The sequence below is a fragment of the Erythrolamprus reginae genome, chromosome 7, assembly GCF_031021105.1.
Source record: "Erythrolamprus reginae isolate rEryReg1 chromosome 7, rEryReg1.hap1, whole genome shotgun sequence".
Classification (NCBI taxonomy): Eukaryota; Metazoa; Chordata; class Lepidosauria; order Squamata; family Dipsadidae; genus Erythrolamprus; species Erythrolamprus reginae.
In genome coordinates, this window is record NC_091956.1 from 85,874,384 (window position 1) to 85,896,753 (window position 22,370).

General features: G+C 42.6%; 1 protein-coding gene across 5 annotated transcripts in view; it reads left to right on the forward strand.

Annotated features, from left to right (window-relative positions):
• MAPK10 (mitogen-activated protein kinase 10) overlaps positions 1–22,370 on the forward strand; it is a 252,552-nt gene that overhangs the window by 30,502 nt on the left and 199,680 nt on the right. For 3 of the 5 annotated variants that reach the window (XM_070758061.1, XM_070758063.1, XM_070758067.1), the window contains exon 2: positions 7,832–8,042. The gene's annotated coding sequence lies outside the window, so the exon portion shown is untranslated. Of the gene's footprint in view, positions 1–7,627; positions 7,747–7,831; positions 8,043–22,370 lie in introns of all 5 variants that reach the window. The other 2 variants (XM_070758064.1, XM_070758062.1) reach the window with 1 other exon arrangement.

A 22,370-nucleotide genomic window follows, 5' to 3' on the forward strand; every position in this document is an offset into this window, starting at 1 on the left:
AAAGAAAAAGTAAACCAGTCCACTAGAGTTTGGCAGCCAATCACTTTAAACAAACAAATAATTTCAGGAGTTCGACTTATTCTTTCTTTATATATCTTTCATGGAATGATTGCATTTAGACTCTTCTCATTTTAAAAGTACAGTGGTACCTTCGTGCTCATAATTAATTATTGTGTTCTCCCCCAAAATAAGACCCTGTTTGTCATATATATATATATATATATATATATATATATATATATATATATATATATATATATATATATTCAACTGTGAAATAAGCATATTGTGAGGGCTCCTTGTCCACGTCTGGTCATGTCAGATTCTGGGGAGGATGAGCCAGCCCCCCCCTGGAGACCCTGGGCCAGGGGGGTTGCCAGCTGAGGCAGAGAGTGAGAGTGAGGGAGAATAACCCTCTCTTAGATGCTAGATACAGGAGGTTACTGAGAAGACAACAGAACTTGTAATGTAAAATGAATTAAGCTTGCAGCTTTATCTTTTGGGAGTTTGATATCAACCCCAGCAAGTATAAAAGCAAAGGATTTTGGGAAATTCAGGGTGGGGTTTCAATGTTGCTTCTTAGACGCTGTGTTAGAGTTGGGGTGCTTGAAAATGCCCCCCAAAACCTGATTTCTGCCTTGCTAAGAACTCTTTGCCATACGCTGCATGACTGCTAGAAAATTGGTGAGCTGACTTTTCTATGCTGCATTCCCTTTCTTATCTCGTTGGAGCCTTTCCCGGAACCTAATCTGATAACTTCAGCAGAGAAAAAATACTCCCTGAACACTTTAACAAACTGCCTTCTGCTTAATGCTGATTTAAAGCTTAAAATAGTGGTGTTTAGTCGATAGTTTCACTCCGAAAGCCCAGGAATAGAACAAAGTGCTTGGTCTTATTGCCATGCACTCAAAAGCCCGATTGGTCTTATTATCGGGGGATGTCTTATTTGGGGGGAAACAGGGTAGATCCAGGAGGTGCAATGAGTACCAAAACTGATCCATAGCAAACAACCTCCTCCCACAAAGAATAAAGTAGCGAGCCGCCGACAGTGATAAGTTGTAGCTTTTACGTTGACTACTAAACAAATGCAAGATATGTACATCTCTTGTATAGCTACAATGGGTCAATCTTGGTTGCTCAGTCAAGAGTCCTGTTTCCTGTTCTTTTTCCTTTCAATTATTATCAATATTATATTGATGGTCTTTGACCATAAATAAAATTTTATTATTATTATTACTAAACAAATGATGAGTACTGGGACAAAATTTTCGCCCCAAAATACGTTGAGGACCAGATTCAATGCGTTTCAAAGCAGTTGCATATCAAGCCACCATTGTAATAATTATTACTTGTTGAAAGTTAAAAACGTTGTGGCGTTCAGTCTTTTATGTCGGAAGTAGACCTGTAGTAAATAACTGGATTCCAATTCACATGGACGATCTCTTTTATACACATAGTAGGTTAATGTATATTTCTGGTTGTTTCCAATAGAAATCCTCTTTTCTTTCTGATATAACAGATTTGGTACGATATGTATACAGTAGTTATACGGAAACAAATTTTTTAGGAAATTAAATATTTAATAAAGAGTGTACAGAAGGCGGCTAAGGAATAAATGATAATAAATAAAATATGGATCACCAAAATGATTAATAGTGAATACCGATTGTATTTATCAGAAAATAATTTGATAATAGAAGAAACTGTATTTTCCCTCTTCACTCGAGGATATGAACGATACATTCTTTGTTATTTGTTTTTGTTTGGTGTTGTTGTTACAGTTTTTTTAATTGTTTGTATTTTTGTACTTTGTAAATCTATGCATGTTCATTTTCAGCAACTATGGTTTTTTTAAGGAATTCAAATAAAAAATATTTTTTTTAAGAAAAAGAAATCCTCATATTGTGCCTATGACACAACGGCTGTTATCATAATAGGACTTTCCGAAGCCACAGAAGGACCATATAGCTTGTTTTAGAAGCTTGCTTAACGCATGTGTATTTTTAGAAACATAGAAGACTGACGGCAGAAAAAGACCTCAAGGTCCATCTAGTCTGCCCTTGTACTATTTCCTGTGTTTTATCTTACAATGGATCTGTGTTTATCCCAGGCAGTTTAAATTCAGTTACTGTGGATTTACCAACCATGTCTGCTGGAAGTTTGTTCCAAGGATCTACAGTACTACTCTTTCAGTCAAATAATATTTTCTCACGTTGCTTCTGATCTTTCCCCCAACTAACTTCAGATTGTGTCCCCTTGTTCTTGTGTTCACTTTCCTATTAAAAAACACTTCCCTCCTGGACCTTATTTAACCCTTTAATATATTTAAATGTTTTGATCCTGTCCCCCCTTTTCCTTCTGTCCTCCAGACTCTACAGATGGAGTTCATTAAGTCTTTCCTGATACGTTTTATGCTTAAGACCTTCCACCATTCTTGTAGCCCGTCTTTGGACCCGTTCAATTTTGTCAATGTTTAAATTTTCTTTGTCTGTATTAGAGCCGTGGTAACATAGGGCAGGTTTTGCTGCCTGAGTGTGGGAAGAATAACTTGTGGTCTTCCCTTTTCTTTCAACCCATAACGTTGAAAGAACATAAGGCAGTGGCAACCCCTTTCCATGTTATTGCCATGAAAGCACCACTCTACGTTGCCATCGCTTAAAACTTTACCCAAGGGGAGACTTTACTTAGCTCTTGCTAAATCAGTTACTGATTCATATATAAGGGGTAGCGGTGGTGGGGGAATTCTGCTGAGATTTCTGGCAATTAAATGGCAGTTTTCTGTTGCAGTTCATTATAGTGTTGTTTTCTGTTGCATTATATGAAAGCACACACCAGAGATAGGCGTGCTGGCCTACAGAGAGAACATACAGACTCTTCATGCTAATAACTTTAAAAAATGAGTTATTCTGTCCAAACGCCCCTTCGCAAACATTCTGCAGAGGCAATTTGACTGCCTTCCTTTTCAGCGGCTCAATACCAAAATGGCATCAAATGCATATTTTTTGCTATCATTTACATTCAAAACTTCATTATCAACAATAACCGCTGACTCCTAACGTTCCAGCTGGAATGTAAACAACCATTGCAGAATAGAATTTTCTTTCTTTTTTCCGAGCTCCTGGAATCCATTGTATACCCAATTGGGGATATTTTTCAAGAGAAACGCTTCACAATTGAAATAGCAATTCCGTTAAAACTGCATCACCTTGGAGGAAATGTTTTCGCTATAGCCTCCCTTCAGGGAATTGGAAATTGAATATTTCCCTGCTATCCTGGAGGCTCAGGCGCTTTGCAGAGCCGGGTTTCAACAGCACTGACTCTAGGGCAGGGTTTCTTAGCAGTTTGAAGATGTGTGGACTTCAACTCCCAGAATTCCCCAGCCAGCGTTGCTCTAGGGGGGCAAGGCACTCTCAGCGGCCCTCCTTAAATTGGGCGGGATGTCGGAGGGGGCGCCAATGTGGATTTTCTTACAGCAGGGATCTCCAACCTTCGCAATTTTAAGACCTGTGGACTTTAACTCAGCGCTGGCTGAGGAATTCTGGGAATTGAAGTCCACAAGTCTTAAAGTTGCCAAGGTTGGACACCCCTGTCTTAGAGAGTTAGCAGCAGAGTTCCAGCGGGGGTTAGCGTCTTGCTGTTCCCTATATCTGTGATGGCTAACCTTTTTGCCATCGCGTGCCAAAAGTTGGTGTACTCATACCCATAATGCAATGCCCCCTGTGCATCCTGCCCCCAACGCATGTGTGCGCAACCCCCCCATGCTTATGTGTGAATGATCCTGTTGCTCCCCTGTGCCAACGTACGCAACCCCCTTGTGCTCCCCCCACCCCCCAGTAATGGACAGTGGGGTAGTAAATTTATGCACTATTTATTGAATACTTAATAGTTTTTTTATTGTCCTTCCTTCTCTAGTACCTTAGTATGATTCTTTTAAAATAGGAAATAATTAAATAGTATGCTTTTACCCATAAATGCTTTAATTTTAATCATTACCTAGAAGTGAACTTTTGTAGCAATTAAAGAAAATTGAGCTACTTGCTTAATCTGTTACCATACTGAACCTTGTGGGTTCAGGACAAAACCTTAAAATGTGACTGTGCTCCTCAACAAATGATGCTGTCTATCATTTGTCCTTTGTGTGGCTATTCAAATCATGTGACTTAATCCACTGAAAAAAAGTCCAAGCACCTCTTTGAAAACTTATCTTGGTCAGTAAGCCACTCCCACCCAGCCACATGACCTTTAAGCCACCCGGTCACATGATTGCCAAACCACTCCCGCCTGGTCACATGGCCAACAGACCACTCCTACCTAGTCACATGATCATCAAGCCATGACCACAGTGTGGCAGTAAAAATTTTGGCGGCCTATCACTGCCCCTCCCCTTCCCAGCCACCAAGAAGAAGAAGTCCTGCCCCCTGCTGCTCTGCTGAGGCTGTGCAGCTCTTCTCACCCTGCTGCTTTTGCCTGGGATTCTGGAGCAGAAATTCCCCCTCTGCCTTCATCAAATGGGGCAAAACTGTCTTTAACAATTGTCTCACTTAGCAACAGAAATTTTGGGCTCAATTGTGGTTGTAAATCAAGGATTGTCTGTACTGAGAATCCTGCAGAAGAAGCGCTTTAGTTTGCACCAAAAATCCCTCTAATGAATCTCAGGCTTCGGTTTGTTTTCTTTCCAATATCTAATCCGCTCCAGCCTGAAGCACCACTGTGCCCTATATGTCTGCATATAGGCAATGCTGCTTGGCGGGTCCTAGGGGAAGAGCCTTCTCTGTGGCGGCCCCGGCCCTCTGGAATCAACGCCTTCCATGGATTTCGCAAGGCTTTAAAAACTCACATTTGCCGTCAGGCTTGGGGCCGTTGAGTGTAACGCCTCCCTCTGGCCATCGACTGGAATGTATATGGGATGAGTGGATGGTTGTTTTTAATGTATTGGGGGTTTAGATCTAATTTTAAATTTAGATTTCTTATATATTTTATTATTATATTTATTTTGTTGTGAGCTGCCTGAGTCTGCGGAGAAGGACGGCATAGAAATGTAACAAGTAAATCTAATTAATAAACTTCAATGTGTGTTGTGATGCTTTTATTATCTAGTTATGGTGTTGCCAAATCTATTTTTAAGAATTTCCCTCCTTCTTGTTATTGTTCCGTTCTGTTGTATTGCTTGTGTTTGGGGAATATTTTATCCACCCATGCTAGAAAAAGATGGAAAAATAAGCACGCAAGCGGAGAACTGCTTCCTTTGCTTCTGCAAACTAAATTATTTTCACTAATTACATAGTTAACATGGCAGGAGTCTCTTCAGCAGTTGATGTTTCTGTCTGCTCCAAACTGGATAGATATATATCTAAATCAGGGATGGCAATTTCCTTCCTTCCTCTCTCCTTCCCTTATTTTGGGGTGGGGGAGTATAATTAATTAGCCTTTTTTGTAGTTTTGTTGGATAGTTTACTTAATTATACATTTTAAAGAAGAGAAAGACTAGAAGGAAATTGAATAATGAAAGTTATTTCCGTTAATTATGAATAATTAAATAAATTATAGAGTTTTCAGGGTATCCAAGTTAGAGAAGATTATTAGTGACACAGATTGAATATGTTCTCATATTTAATAAAGTAAATTTGAAGTGCGGAAATGAAACATACTTTAGATATTCCGTACAACTGACAATACAAGTAACATACTTAGTTGAAGCAGCATACATTAAATTGCAGAATCAAGCAAAACGTGGTTTGATTTGGCAAATGAGTGCCTATTGGTCCAGTGAATTGAATCTAACTTGAATCAGATCAATTCGGAATTTTGAACTGATTTGGAAAAAAGTTGTTTCTGTGTATTGTACAGAAATTTCAAGTTTGTGCAGTCCGAGGCCAACCAATCTAATTATTCTAATTGAGCCTACAAACTCGATTTCATTGAGGGCCGCATCAGGGTTATGTTTGACCTTGGGAGGGCGGGGCCATTGCTGAGGTGGGCGTGGCCAGCTTGACGTTACTTGTGTCAGCTCTGCCAGAGAAAATGGGATTCCAAGCTCCATTTTGGCTGTGACGGCCTCCTGTAAGGCTCTGCCAGCAAAAACGGAGCTCGGGAGGGCTGCACACTGGCAGAAGCACAAAGGGCCCATCCTTCCCTGTTTCCAGGGTGGCGCCACAGGCCAGATCTATGGACCCTGTGTGCCTGATCGGGCCCCCGGGCCTTGAGTTTGACTCTCCTGCCCTCCACTGTACATTCAGACTTTCACAATGGTTGTATGAGCATCAGTAACGGCTCTAACAGAGATGGGAAGATGCGCAACTTTGCATAAAAGTCCAATTAATAAATAGATAAAATTAAAAAACATAGAAACATAGAAGTCTGACGGCAGAAAAAGACCTCAAGGTCCATCTAGTCTGCCCTTGTACTATTTCCTGTGTTTTATCTTAGGATGGATCTATGTTTATCCCAGGCATGTTTAAATTCAGTTACTGCGGATTCACCAACCACGTCTGCCGGAAGTTTGTTCCAAGGATCTACTACTCTTTCAGTGAAATAATATTTCCTCACGTTGCTTCTGATCTTTCCCCCAACTAACTTCAGATTGTGTCCCCTTGTTCTTGTGTTCACTATGGCGTGGAATCACACCTGGGAGGTGATGCTATTGTTATTATTTCATTTATTTATTTATTTTATTTATTTATTCGACTTCTATGCCGCCCAATCCTGAAGGGCTTACAAAATAATATAAGGCCAGTAGGGTGGGAGCAGTACGGACATGGGGGAGGTAGTTGGTTCCATAGAGCCGGGGCAGCCACAGAGAAGGCCCTCCCCCGCGGTATTTGTATTCTGCCTTACAGTGAGAACTGAAGATGGTGAGCATTGGGGATATTGCATTGCACAAAAGGAAGTCTATAAAGTAGATGGGGCTGTGGAATAGTAACTGGGCCAAAGTCTGTGACTGTGTGGCTAGTAGGCCTACTTGGAAGGAGGTCACTACATCCAGAATCTTGCCCGTCAGCCTTGCGGGAAGAGGAGCCAATCCTTGTTCTACGGTGCCAGTTCATTTGCAGAATATTTTGTGTGCTATATATTCAGTACAGTCTGTTTCCTGTTGCCATCCAACTCAATTACGGGCACTTTATAGAAGAGGTCTAATTAGATTTTCTCCAGCCAAAAGGAAGTCTGACTAATGCAGGAATCAGAGCGATTGTCCTCTATTGTTCTTAAAGATTTGGGCAGACATTTCACAGAAGCGACCTGAAGAGAGTGATGGAGGCCCAGGGAAGACGAATATCCTCTTTTATTCAAAACCAGGGGAGAAATATGAAGCATCGTTGCATTTAATATGCAAGGAGGTTTCTTCATGCAGAATGCTTCCATTAGAGGCCGTAATGAATGCGATCGTACAATAAAGCCATAATTCTAAATCCGTTCAGAAAGAAGTCATTAGAAAAGAAGAGAGTTTTGTGTGGAGGTGTTGGTGAATAACTTCGATACAAAATCTGTTGGTTTCCTTACCACTTTCTGCCATCAAAATGTAGAGTTCACACCTATAGGATACATGGTTTATTGAATATTTTCACTGGAAAATATTTCAGTGACACTGAGTTTGTTAAACATCAAATTTATGATGCCTCTTCGCCGACAGTTTGCTTGGCTGATGGGACCCAAAGAAGTCTGACCCCGTAGGCCCTTACAGGTCGTGGCGAGGTCTGAGGTCTGACACCTCTGAGGTGGACAATTATCCATCAACGATATTGGCTTCAGGTTGGTTTCTTTTAGTGTGGTTGCCCCCTAGACCTTCGCATTTTAGGAAGAACCCACCGTAACCCCCCGTTTCTTGTTTCCTCAGGTGTGAAACTGGGGATCCCAAGTCTCCCTGCCCTGCCTTGCCTCTGAGCTCCAGATGAAGCGGAGATTCTACGCAGAAGACAACCTGAGGAGGGAGAGTGGCCGGAGGAGTTGGCATTTAGCTGCGGAGCTTCCCGTCTTCCCATCCATAGGTGGCCCAGCGCCTCAGTTTTAAAGGTCCTGACCTCCTTGCCCTGCCTTGAGACACAAAGGTAGGACGTGCTCTCCGGGGGACTTGTGTCCGAATACCTGTTTGCTTTGTGTTTGGCTCATCCAGCTTCCTTTACAGCGGTCTTTCCCAACCTTGGCCACTTGAAGATATTTGGACTTCAATTCCCCAGCCAACGAGTGTGGAACGATGGCCCTTTTGTGACTTATTTTATTCATTCATTCATTCATTCATTCATTCATTCATTCATTCATTCATTCATTCATTCATTTTATGCCACCCTTCTCCTTAGACTCAGGGCGGCTTACAACATGTTAGCAATAGCACTTTTTAAAAAAACAGAGCCAGCCTATTGCCCCCACAATCCGGGTCCTCATTTGACCCACCTCAGAAGGATGGAAGGCTGAGTCTCTGTGGCAGTCCTGGCCCTCTGGATCAACTCCCCCCGGAGATTCAAATTACCCCCACTCTTCCCGCCTTCCTCAAGATGTTGAAGACCTATCTATGTCGCCAGGCATGGGGGGGCTAACTATCTCTTCCACCCCACCACCTTTTTTTCTCACTGTAATATATGAGAATGGTGTGATTGTGCAGTAACGATTGTTTTCAATATTTATGGGCTTTAAATTCAGCTTTTTATCTAATATTGGATTTGTATTCTGTATATTGTGTTGTTGTTGTGAGCCGTCCCGAGTCTTCAGAGAGGGGTGGCATACAAATCTAATAAATATATAATAATAATAATAATAATAATAGTAATAATAGTAATAATAATAATAATACAGTAATAATAATAATAATAATAATAATAATAGTTTTTTTTTAAAAATGGAAGTAAGAGATGAGAGGCCTTTTACATTCTACAAAAATCCTACATGACCTCCCAACTTTCTTTTCCATCCAATATTTTGGAAAAATAAAAGGCATATCCTGCCATTTTGCTGCCAAATTTAAGCATCTTAACTTGCTAGGAGGTGATTCTCCACTGTCTTCACTTTTCTGTCAGCGCCCGCATACTTTTAAGCTGGCTGCTAATGTGAGCTTTCAACACAGCCTCCTCCATCAAATTTCTCCTGCTTGGCAGTGCAAGAGATTCTGTCCATCTGTGGAAATCCCACAAAAAGGGATGGGATGGAACGTCAGCCGTGGAGCCTCTTTGGCTTCTTTGTGGCCCCATACTATCATATCCAAAAATAAAGGAACAGAGAGAAAAAGACAGAGAAAAGTGCAGCTTGATAATGAATGAAGAAAGTTTTAAGTTTTGAGTCCCATTAGGATTGGGCGGCATAGAAATTAAATTAAATTAAATTAAATTAAATTAAATTAAATTAAATTAAATTAAATTAAATTAAATTAAATTAAATTAAATTAAATTTTAAATTAAATTAAATTTTAAATTAAATTAAATTAAATTATTAAAAAACCAATCCAATCTAATCCTTGGCTTCTTCAGATAGAAACAGAGAGAAAGCCGGCCAAAGTCTCTAGCTCAAAGCGAAGGCTTCGGCCTGACCCAATCCTGTCTACAGCCATGACCACGAGATGAGTGAATTGGTGGTGTTCCTTAACACAAGGGCAGGTTGTCCTCAGCTTCACAACCACAGTTGAGGCCAGCATTTCTGTCATTAAGCAAGGCAGTTGTTAAGTGAGTTTTGCCTCAGCTTTGTTCCAATAAGCGCATCATTGCAGTTGTTAAGTGAATCTGACTCTCCCCCCCCCCATTTACTTTGCTTGTTGGTAGCTCGCTGGGAAGGTTGCAAAAGGTGATCACGTGACCCTGGAATCATGCAACTGTCATGCATACATGCCAGTTGCCAAGGGCCCAAATTTTGATCACAGGACCTTGAGGATGCTGCCATGATCGTAAATGTGAAAACTGGTCATAAGTGACTTTTTTCAGTGCGTTATAATTGTGGTCACTAAATGAATTGTTGGAAGTTGAGAGCTACCTCAACTTGAGCTTGGGAGGGCCACGGGCAGTCTTGTGAGCTCCGTTTTTGGCCACGGTGGCCTCTTGCAATCATCCGACAGGGAAAACAGGGTTGTGAGAGCCCCCTGAGCCCTGTTTCCACTGGCAGAGGCCCCACCGGCCAGTCCTTGGCTGTTTCCAGAGTTCTAAGCACCCCATGGACCAGATTCGGCCTGCGGACCTTGAGGTTGACATTCCTGATGTAGAACAATCATACATCCTTATGATGTCTTGGTGGTATCTCGCCTAATAGGTCTTACTCCGCTAGTGTTTCTTTTCTTTCTTCTAATCAACGAGGCGAGCTAGGCGGTTCTCTATTCTTCCAACATTTCCTAGCGCCAATTCCTGGGCTGGCTTTTGTCCTTTTTCGTGGCGGATCCTGCATTTGGAACCAGGGTGAAAACCTTGGCTTGAAAGGAGATGTAATTATCCTTTGAGTCAGAATGCAGTTGGAAATGCTGATTGCGGTTGACATTGGAAAGCTGGAGCCCTGTTCTTTCACAACCTTCCATTTCTGTTACCCATTTGCATCAGCAGCAGTTTTCTGTCTTGGCAGATGATATATTTATGCCAGGAACTGGCTCTTCCTCTGCGCAATCACCTCTTTTCTCTTTGCACAAGCGATTCTGCGCGGGAGAGCTGCACCCTGGAGAGCAGCTATTGACTGTATGAAGGATCCATAATGTTGCAGACGCTTCCTTGAGATTCCAAGAGTTTTCTGTGGCTTCTCAGGATTTGATGGACAGGTGATTTTACCCCCCCTCCCCCACTCTTTTATTTAACAGGATTCCAAGGAAGCAAAGTAGTTTTTGTTCTGTATTTATTTTCACTTTCTTGGACGCAATCTTTAGCAAACGTAGCATGGTTATTGGTGGCTAGAGATCAGTGGTGGGTTGCTACCAGTTCGGACCAATTTGCACAAGCCAGTGGCGGAAATTTGGTCCCATTTGTCAAACTGGTAGTGATGGCCAGCTCGCCATGCCCTCGAATCGGTTCCCCGGTCGCCACTGCGTGAAAGCAGCTGGCAGTGAACCCTCTGCGCATGCACAAAGGCTTCTGTGTAATGCGCAGAGGTTCAGTACCAGTAGTGGGGTGCTACCGGTATGCATAAAGATAAAGGTGAGCTGCACACGCAGCTTTGCTTCTCCTGCATGCGCATGCACAGGTCCCAGTGAGGTTTTGCTTCTGTACAATGCGCGGGAGTAAAAAAATCACTAAAATCTCTCTCTTGTGCGCGTCTCCTTGTGAGATAAAATCTTCAAGGTGATGCCTGCATGTGCAAGATTTTGGTGATTTTTTTGTTTCCAGGTGTTCTGCCTGGCTAATGACAATTAGCCACCCATGAGTCCAGAATTAATCCAAACACAGGGCAATTGAATCAAGAAAGTCTCATTTATGTACAGAGGCAAAAACGCTTACTTGAAATGCCAAACCAATGACTGTTTTACGAGTCTCAAAAGGTTACAGTTACTCACACATCAAAAGTTCACTTGAGATGTTGAGGCTTGTGCCAGAGCAGAGGAGTGACTTATGAATCAATGAAGCCAGAGTTCCGCACTCCAATCCCGCACAGAAATCCCAAAACAGAAAACAAACCACATTGCTCAATTTTCTTTCTTCTTCCAAAACGCTAACGATAAACACCCACGCCCAGCACTCCAACCCTCCCTTATTTATCAGGGTTTCAGCGGCGTAATTAAACTCTGAACAGCTGCACTCCATTATCTGTTTTTACACCTGTGCAGCTGTTCCTGCCACCCCAAGATCCTGCGCACGCGGGGATTCAAGATAGCGTTATTCATGACGTCTTCCCCTTCTGAGTCCGAGGACCCTCTAGCTGGGGGACTAGCTGGTGGGCTGGCTGCACCCACTCCCCTGTCTGTCTCTTCTCCTCCACTGCCTTCCTCTGCTTGTGACCCAGCCTCACTGTCCGAGGCAGCTGGCAGCCAGACGGGTCTGCTATAAACAGAGGTCTCCCACTGGTCCACATCAAAATCCCCAGCCACAGGAGCTGGCCTAGAGCCAACCACAACACCAGGCATGCGCAGAAGCAAAAAACCCCACCAAAATCTCTCGCGCGCGTGAGATTTTGCTTCGTGCACATACGAAGAAGCAAAATCCCGCTTGGATGTGCGTGTGCATATGTCAGAGACGCAAAACTGCATGCGCAGCTCAATTTTCACTACTGGTGTGACATCCTGAACCTGCTACTGCTTGGATGGTGTGATGGGAACTTGGGAACTCTGGAAAGCATCACCTCTTCATTGAAGTTCAATGTGCATTGAGTGACGACCTCCCCTTTCTCTTGTGTGGGAATGGGTTCGGTGGGCCAACCGGTCCCCAATCTCTTTTCTCTTATTAGCTCTCTAGCTCATAGCATTTGTCCAGGTTTCTGAGAGGATAGATGAATGGCTGGCAGGAAACGATGGCTGAGTGTCGCATTAGGGGCAGAGGAGAAATACATTTTATTCCTATTACAACGCACACTTGCTCAAGTTCACTTTTCCTAATTCATATGCAAGGTAAACCCACGAATATTTCCAGTTCTCTAAATCATTTTTTAAAGCTACAAATGAGTATGTTGGGGAAAAGTGCGAAGAAAATGCATTAATTTTAGGGGGGGAAACCCCATACTTCGGGGATGTATATTTTAAGCAAAATTTATATCAAATGCATACATTAGAAGATACGCTCACAGTATGAGCATAAATAGTTGTGATGTGAGATGGGCGGTCATATAAATTCTTTAAATAAATGCATCCTCATGCCATTCCTTTTTGCTAGAAATATTCTGCAATTGGCATAGTCAACATAACATAGAGGGGGGGGGGGGGAAATGTGAACAAAAAAAACGTGAACAGAAGATTCTGTGCAATACAGTGGTCCCTCTACTTAAGAACTTAATTCGTTCTGTGACCAGGTTCTTAAGTAGAAAAGTTTGTAAGTAGAAGCAATTTTTCCCATAGGAATCAATGTAAAAGCAAATAATGTGTGCAAACCCATTAGGAAAGAAATGAAAGCTCAGAATTTGGGTGGGAGGAGGACGAGGGAGAGGAGGAGGAAGACAGTCGCTGCTGAAGGAAGAAGGTGAGGGGAGGGGAATAAAAAAACCCCAAAACTTTAAGGCTTAAAAAAAAAAGAGGGACTCTGAGGCAGCGAGGAGGAGCATGCGCCTCCCATACATCTGGTGCAAGGCTGCCTCCCGTACACTGCGCCAGAGAGAGAAACCCAGGGGGAATGGCAGGAAACTGGCTGGGCCTTCGTGCCGCTCTCAAATTTCTTGAGAAATTTTTCCAGGCTCAGGTTCTTAAGTAGAAAATGGGTCTTGAAAAGATGCAAAAAAATCTTGAACACCCGGTTCTTGTTTAGAAACGTTCTTAAGCAGAGGCGCCACTGTACTTCTGACCTGATTTGGAACACAGCCACCATCTACGGCTCATTAAAGCAGCTATATCTTTTCATAGCGCTGCCTGACTGCCTGCTGTTGCTGCTGCAGAGGGCGTCTGAAGAGAGACGGGTGCTAGAACAAATCAGAAAGAGATGGGCCTTCATTTGCATGTTCCAAAACTCCTCTGAAAAAAGTGGAAACCGGTTCTTCATCTTGCAAGGAGAAAGAAGCAGATTTTCCAGAGAAAAATGATTAGTGTCTTGGCCCATTTCATTTTCTAATGAAGGGATGTTTCTTAGCGCAGTCCGTATATTATCCGAGTGTCCACTTTTCATAACAATTGATTCTGCCTTGATCATTTTTGCAGAACGATGACTGTGTAGATCTCAGTGAAGATCCTGGTTCCATCCCATACCGTGATTTCAAATCTTCCTTTTTGGGAACAATATTCCATTTCTTTTATCCTAAGGGTGATACACATTCAACCCCATGGGAGAAACAGCTCCTTTGCTTTTCTGATAATGATAGGCATGTTTGTTTGTTTGTTTGTTGGTTGGTTGGTTGGTTGGTTGGTTGGTTGGTTGGTTGGTTGGTTGGTTGGATTTTTATGCCGCCCCTCTCCGGAGACTCGGGGCGGCTAACAGCAATAATAAGACAGTGTACAATAATAATCCAAGAATAAAAGCGATTAAAAACCCATTAATATAAAAAACCAAACATACATACAGACATACCATGCATAAAATTGTAAAGGCCTAGGGGGAAAGAGCATCTCAATTGAATAAATAGCAATAATGAAACAATAACCTATTCATCAAAATTCATCTTCAAAAGTCACAACTATAGAATCATTTATCCAGTTAATGTGCCATATTTTATCCTTTTGGAATCTTTACAGCATTAAATGCAAGATCTTCTGTAGACGGTAGGTAGGTGTTATTAGCAACTGTGAAAAGTCATATGCTCGCTGATGGTTATTCAGAAATCATTTGCAGGCAGTTATGTGCTGAACAAATTGTAAGGGCAGGCTGTTGTCTGCTAAAAATAGCTTTGAGAGGATGCATCCCACCCCCACCCCCCCATCTCTGACAGCCTGTGGAGGCAAGTGAAGAGATATTTGTGCAGGGCTTGTGAAAAGGTTCTTGCCTAACTATAGAGCTGTGAATAAATGGAAACGGTGCCTGTTTCTACATCAACAGATGTCGGTGCTGTTTAAGAGAATTGAATGTTTTATTTGGCCAAGTGGGATTAGACCGGTGCTTCTGAAATAGTGGGGCAGACCCCCCTGTGTGTGGGGGGGATGCCAAGCAATGCCAGGGGGGTGCATGACTGTGCTCCAGAAATTGTAAACACTGGACGTTTTAAAGAAGAGATTGGATAACCACCTGTCTGAAATAGTATAGGGCAGTGATGGTGAACCTATGGCATTGGTGCCACAGGTGGCACATGGAACCATATCTGCTGGCATGCGAGCCATTGCCCTAGCTCAGCTCCAACATGTGTGTGCCAGCCAGCTGATTTTTGGCTCACGCAGAGGCTCTGGGACGGCGTTTTTGGCTTCTTCAGAACCTCCAAGTTCTTTGGTCCCACTCTGACCAATAGGAGCGGCGCGGGAAATTCAATTGCATTACTTTTGGAACGAACCCTTTATCTTCTGATTTGCGCGATAAACAGAACTTCATGGAAGGCAGGCAGGTTGCAATAGTTCTTTCTGCAGTCCTAAATATCCACTGGATTTTGGACCTGTCCTGTTTGGTTGCTGTACCAAACCAGACAGTTATGGGAGTTACAAATGACAGCCTCAATAATTTTTCTGTAAAACTGCATCAACAACTCCTGGGGCAACTTGAATCTGTCCTCCGGGCTGATGCAGGAAGTATATAAGATAAGAGGTTAACTTTCCAAAGTCTCTGGAGATCACCACATCCAAGGTTTTGAGTGCCATGTGTCTTGGATTGTCACTTGCGACAGATTTATAGTTTCAACAGTATTCCCACACGATGCATTCATGGTCAGATAACCAGTGTTTCCCAACCTTGGCAACTTGAAGATATTTGGACTTCAACTCCCAGAATTCTGGTAGTTGAAGTCCAGATATCTTCAAGTTGCCAAGGTTGGGAAACACTGAGATAATCGAATACTTAACCATTCAGGCCTCCGTGCCAATTGCTCCTACATGAAACAAATTAGCAATCAAGGCCATCTCCAGGTCTGATGGAAGCATAATTAAAAATCCTTCTGGTGGGTTTTTAACCATGACATGGACGCTTCTCCTGTAATCAGAGCCTGTCTGCTGAATCTGGGAACTGTCAATTCAATTTTCTACTATTCCCTAATGTTTTATCACTCCAAACAATTATGGTGCTGTCCTCTTAATATCCCATGATAAGCTGTCTAGTACTGAGAGCAAAACAGAAATGTAAACAGGTGCCTCTTGGATTGACTCCTGCCCAGAAGCTGTGGTTGTGTTCTTGAGGCGCTTAGTAGGAACAGCGCAAGAGCCATTGTTGTGACAAAGTGGTAACCCTGCTACCTAATATATAACATTGAGATATACTGTATTTTTTGGACTATAAGATGCACTGATGTATCAGATCCAACAAGATTTCAAAGAGGTAAGCAAGAAAAAAAGTTTTTGTCCTCCCTGACCCACCGAAGAGCACTCTCAAGCCTTCCGAACCATCTGCGTGCCCCATTTCTTCACATAAATGGGCCCATTTTTTGCAAAACAGTGTCATTTTTGCCTTCTGCACTCTGCAGGCCTCCCAAATCCTCCCAAATCCTTTGTGCATCCAGTTTTTTACAAAAACAGATCCATTTTTTTTATCCAGAGTGCTCCTGGGGGTTGGGGGAAGGCAAGAATTTACCAATTTTTGTGAAAAACAGCCCATAATTGTTTTAGTATTGGATTGTTACATGCTGTTTTTATCACTGTTGTTAGCCGCCCCGAGTCCACGGAGAGGGGCGGCATACAAATCCAATAAATAAATAAATAAATAAAAAATAAAAAAATATTTTGCAAAAAAGAGGTGCACAGAAGGTTTGGGAGGGCTCCCTAGGGGCTGCAGAGGGCTCCCTAGGGGCTGAGGGAAGGCACAAAGGACCCCATTTGTGAAAAAAGGCCCATTTTCACCTTTCCCCCACCCCCCAAAATAAGGGTGTTTTTGCCTCCTCCCAGTCCCCGGGAGCCCTCTGCAAGATTCCCAGACCCTCTGCCCATCCCATTCTTTACACAACTGGGGTGCTTGGGTGGGACACACTGACATTTCTTTTGGGGGGGGGGACATCTTATACGCCAAAAAATACAGTATGAACATGTTAATTCTACATTAGAGGTAGACAACAGCCGAAAAGTAGGATAAATACCAGATCAACTAAAATGAACATCCCATTGCCTAACCTTGGCACCTGTGCAGGATAGATGAAGGCCTATTGGAGAAACCAGTTTTATGGATTAGATTGTCAAGTCAAAACATTTCCCCCCCAAAAGCCAGTGGGATCCTGCTTCCATACTGTTGTTCAGAAAAGAACCTGGACGCCTCCATTAATGTCCCTTGAAATATATTCAGTTATTTTTAATATTTGTGCAGTTAACATTGTATTCTGTTTTTATATTGAGGGAATCGAAAGATTCTTTGGGGCGTTGCACAAAAGACGATTGACTGCATTTCTTTCACGGAAATCTGGGCCAGTCCTTCTTTGCTGTTGCCATTTGGGACACCCTATAGCAGTGATGACGAAGAGTTTTTCCCCTCAGGTGCCAAAAGAGCGTGTGTGCATGTTATCGCGCATTCACGAGAGCCCACATCCATAATTCAATGCCTGGGGAGGGCAAAAACAGCTTCCCACCCTCCCGGAGGCCCTCTGGAGACCGAAACGGCCTGTTTCCCAACTTCTGGTGGGCCCAGTAGGCTCGTGTTTTGCCCTCCCCAGGCGCCAAAGGCTTCCCTGGATCCTTGGGAGAGTAAAAACGCCCCCCCCATCCCTCTGGAGGCTCCCCGGAAGCCAAAAACACCCTGCCAGAGCCTCTGTGCGAACCAAAAATCAGCTGGCTGGCACACACATGCTGTAGCTGAGCATGGGCAACGGCTTGTGTGCCAGCATATATGGCTCCATGTGCCACCTGTGGCACTCATGCCATAGGTTCGCCATCACTGCCCTATAGTACAGGATATACAGTAATCCCTTGCTACTTCACGGTTCATCTTTCACGGATTCACTACTCCGCAGGTTTTCAAAGGGGTCTTAAATCCCTTAAATCCATCAAAAAATTTAATCCATTAAAAATTCATAAAATTCTTCTACAGTCCTACTGTACTCTATGAAAGAAACTGGTAGGACATCACATGTAGTTCCAGCTGAGAAACATTATAGAATGACTGTTTAATGCAAAGGGTGGGTTTTAAAAGTCCAAATACTTGTTAAATACATTTAAAAATATATATCTTTCCTCTACTTCACGGAAATTCGTTTTTCACGGGGGGGGGGGGGGGCTTGGAATACATCCCCAGTGAAAAACAAGGGGTCACTGTATAGGAAAACACCCTATAGTACAGGAGTGTCAAACTCAATATAATTGAGGGCCGCATCAAGGTTGTGTTTTACCTTGGGGTGCAGGGTGAGTGTTGCTGGGGTGCGCATGGCCAACTCAACGTCACTTGTATCGAGGGCACTGGTGGTGGCCCAAGGCCAGTGTCAGTGAAAACAGAGGCTCCTGAGCTCTGTTTCCGACGGTGAACGGCCTTCTGCGTCCCTCTACCGGTGAAAATGTGCAGCCATCCTGAGCTCAATTTTCACCGGCAGAGGCGCTGTGTGCTGGTCGTTGGTTCTTTCCAGGGTGCCCCCCAGGGACCAGACCTAAGCACCCCATGGAACTGATCTGGCCGAGGGCCTCGAGTTTGATACCCCTGCTATAGTACATTGACTTGAATATTTTTAACTTCCTTCTTAATATTTCTGCGTGGTTGCTCCCAATCTAATTAGGCATTTGAATAATCATTTGCAATTGAGGCACATTTTGTGAGGAACCCGTCTGTCACTTTGATTGATTGGAGAGGCTTCTCATTGACTAGAGAAATTCTAAAGCTTCTCATTCCATTTATCTGAAATCTCTCAAAACTGAACGGTTTGGCATGGATCTCTCGATTTAAAAAGCCTGCCTAGCATGCTGGATAATACGAGATAATGCAACTCCTTCCTAGTTTTATTGAGCATAGATAAGTTGCAGCTGTGGATATGTAACATAACGTTCATTCATAAACAGCAGAATATTTCCAATTCTGCTTATGCCATCTGTCTGACTTCCAGGCCTTTTGATGTGAGCTCATCTGGAGTAATTTAGGGAACTATGGGCTGCCGTATAATATATCCGCACTCATTAAATATTATTATTATTATTTATTAGATTTGTATGCCGCTCCTCTCCGTAGGCTCGTAGAATAGATTCAGTAGGATTCAAACTTCCAGGCTACTGGTTCTAGATAGACTGGCAGTATTTAAGACTAGTAGTTGGATGCCCACGCTTCGCTACAATACTACACAATCAGGTTTGATAAATTGACAGTTAAAACTTGAAAATTAATGAGTTGTTACAATCAGGCATGATGCAATGACATTTAAAGATTGAAAATTTGTGTAGAACGTGTAACTCCTTAGCATCAGAGCATGTTAATATAAGACAACTGGCAGTTGGAACAGAGTTCTTTTCAAGTGGGGCGGGGGAGTAGAATGTCTAAACTCCCAGGCCGCAGGCCGGATGAGTCACGTGCTGGCCAAGCCCACACCCTGTTTAGCGCAGGCGTAGCATCAGAGATATTCTGCCCTGTGTGGAAGACTGCTTCATTAATCAAAATTTTGGAGGATCATTTCACTTTCCATCTGTGTATCTATTCTCAGGGCTTTTCTATTCATTGACAATACAATTCCTCTGTATTTTCAGGATATTATGTGGATTCTTAAAGAAAATTAGGTCTGGGCTGAATATTTTTTACAGTTTATTTCACAGAACCGATGGAAAGCTATTTCCACGAGTCTCTTCTCACATTTAATGCCAGCGGAGACACTTCACTAAGTAGAATAAAGTCTTGCAGCTATGAGCATTAATGTTGCAGAACAGATTCATGTTTTTTGTTTCCCACATGATAGGTCTGGCCTCAAAACATAATAGAGCTGGAATGAAATGAACTAAAAATATTCTAAAAATATAGGCACTAAAAATAAGCAGGAAAGCATACTATAACCAATGCCAATCAACAAAAGAAAATGGCAAAATTGTGAAGAGAACCATATAAAGCCGAGAGTTCCAATATATAAAGTGTTGATTGGACCTAATTTCAACCATCTTCATGAATCCGGATATGGTAATTTTTCTTAAATACAGAAATAATATTTATGGACGTAAGCTAGGGATATTTATGGGCATAAGATAGGGATTTGTAGCAGCAGTATTGTCCTGCAAGTGCACTGCACATCAAGACAACTAGACAAAAGAACAGTTGTTTCCCAAATGCCCTCACTCTGCTAAACAAATAATTCCCTCAACACTGTCTGCACTACTAATTTATTCCCTCATCATTCCTCTCACCCATCTCCTCCCACTTATGACTGTATGGCTGTAACTTGTTTCTGGTAGCCTTAAGATTTTTTAATTAATGATTGTTTCCTCATTGCTTATTTGACCCCTGTGACCATCATTAAGTGTTGGACCTCATGATTCTTGACAAATCTCTATTTCTCTTTTATGTACGCTGAGAGCATCATATGCACCAAAGACAAATTCCTTGTTTGTGTCCAATCACACTTGGCCAATCAAGAATTCTATCTATCTAAATGCTTAAAAAACTGAACCAAAGTTATGCTGGATTAAATCTCTATGAAGATCAGAACAGTCACTGCACTAATGCATGGTTTCTACAAATTGTGTTAATAATTAATAATATTAGTAATATTTTTAAGAGCTTAAATGTTTTATTCATCTCAGTCATTCCCAAAACAATCCTATAGAACGAGACACTGTTGTTATTGCTGTTTCCTAATTACAGAGATGCAATCCTATGAGCAATTTTTATTTTCCTACTTCATGTTCCCATACGGAATTAAAAGTCAGCAACTACCATTTTAAGAGGGAGATCAGAGTAATAGATCACTGGAGTTAACTGAATGAATTGTGACAGAACGTTCAGATCTCAATGTATACATTTACTAAGTAGGCAACAGTCATAAGTCGAGAAGAAAGAAAGAAGCAGTGCACCTTCTCTGAATAGCTTTTTCTTACTCCCAAGAACCAAATCTTAGAAAATTATACAATGGCGCCTCTACCTACGAACGCCTCTACTTATGAACTTTTCTAGATAAGAACCAGGTGTTCAAGATTTTTTTGCCTCTTCTCAAGAACCATTTTCCACTTACAAACCCAAGCCTCCGAAACTGTAACCGGAAAAGGCAGGGAGAAGCCTCCGTGGGGCCTCTCTAGGAATCTCCTGGGAGGAAACAGGGCCGGAAAAGGTGGGGAAAAGCCTCTGTGGGGCCTCTCTAGGAATCTCCTGGGAGGAAGCAGGGCCTCCACCCTCCCTGTGGTTTCCCAATCGCACACATTATTTGCTCTTACATTGATTCCTATGGGGAAAATCGCTTCTTCTTACAAACTTTTCTACTGAAGAATCTGGTCATGGAAACGAATGAAGCTCGTAAGCAGAGGTCCCACCGTATGTTGTTATACCAATACTGAGAGATAAAATAAGATGGCAAGAAGAAGAGACAACCAACAATGTGCCCTTTCCTTTCCTTTTATTTTTTTGGAGAGGCAGACCTGAAAAATGTAAACCTTAATCACCCAGCTGATTACTCTTCTGTGAGTTGGAAATATAGAGCCGCGGCAATTATTTTCTGAGAGAGCCATCAAAGCTGTGAGCGAAGCATCGGGAACAGATGGCTGTGCACTCTTTGCTTGAAATCATGCCCAGAGGGACGACTCATCTCACATGCACAGCCCAAAACTGAAGGTTATGTATAGCTCCCACATACACACCAGGGGCGGATTGCTCCTACCGCCGCTACCGGCATGCCCCGAAGCAAAAAAACCCACTGAAATCTCGCACGTACACAGGTCCCCTCGCAAAATATTGCTTCCTGCGCATGTGTAGAAACAAAAACACGCTGGGGCACGCACATACGCAAGACATTCAAAGTTGCACACGCAGCTCAACTTTTGCTACTAGTGTGTCTTTTACTGTTCCGGTAGCAACCCACTACTGATACAGAGAGAGAGAGAGAGAGAGAATCCACAGAACATATAGCACATATCAAAATCGCGCTGGCGTTGCAAGCACGCACCAGCCATGGTGGCGATCCCAATTTAGCGTTCCGGCTAGAGCCCATCCCTGGACATAAGGAAGGGATACATCATGTGATTGATATGAAACTATTGTGGCAGCTGAAGTTGTTTCAGGAGAACATTTCAATAAAATCCCTTATCGGCAGAAGCCAACATGCAATCCAAAACGGAACAAATGATAGTCAGTCCGTAAACCATGTTATTCCATGCTGGTGACTTCTTGCTCTTTATATCAAGCAGGGGTGGCTTCCAACTTAACTCACTGGTAGCTTGCTTACACCCGCACCATGTGGCCACCGCTCATGGCCGTGCGCAGGCGCATTGCAAAACACCGGGGGGGGGAATTAAAAACAAGATGGCGACCGCATGCACAGTGCTGGAAACTCAACTTCTGCACATGCACAGAAGAAAATTGGGAAATTTTTTGAATTTTTTTTTAAAAAAATATGGCGGCGCCCACTGAACGGCACCGAAACGATCCAATCTGTTAATGTCATTGTGACAGGCGAACTGGAACAAACCAGGAAGAGCCCTCCTCTGATTCTGAGTCCTCGGAGAGGGGCGGCATACAAATCTAATTAATTAATTAATTAAATAAATATATAAATATATTTATATCCTTCAATATACACCAGGGTGATTTGACACAAAAATATGTAACCCTTCCCTGGTGCAGAGCTGA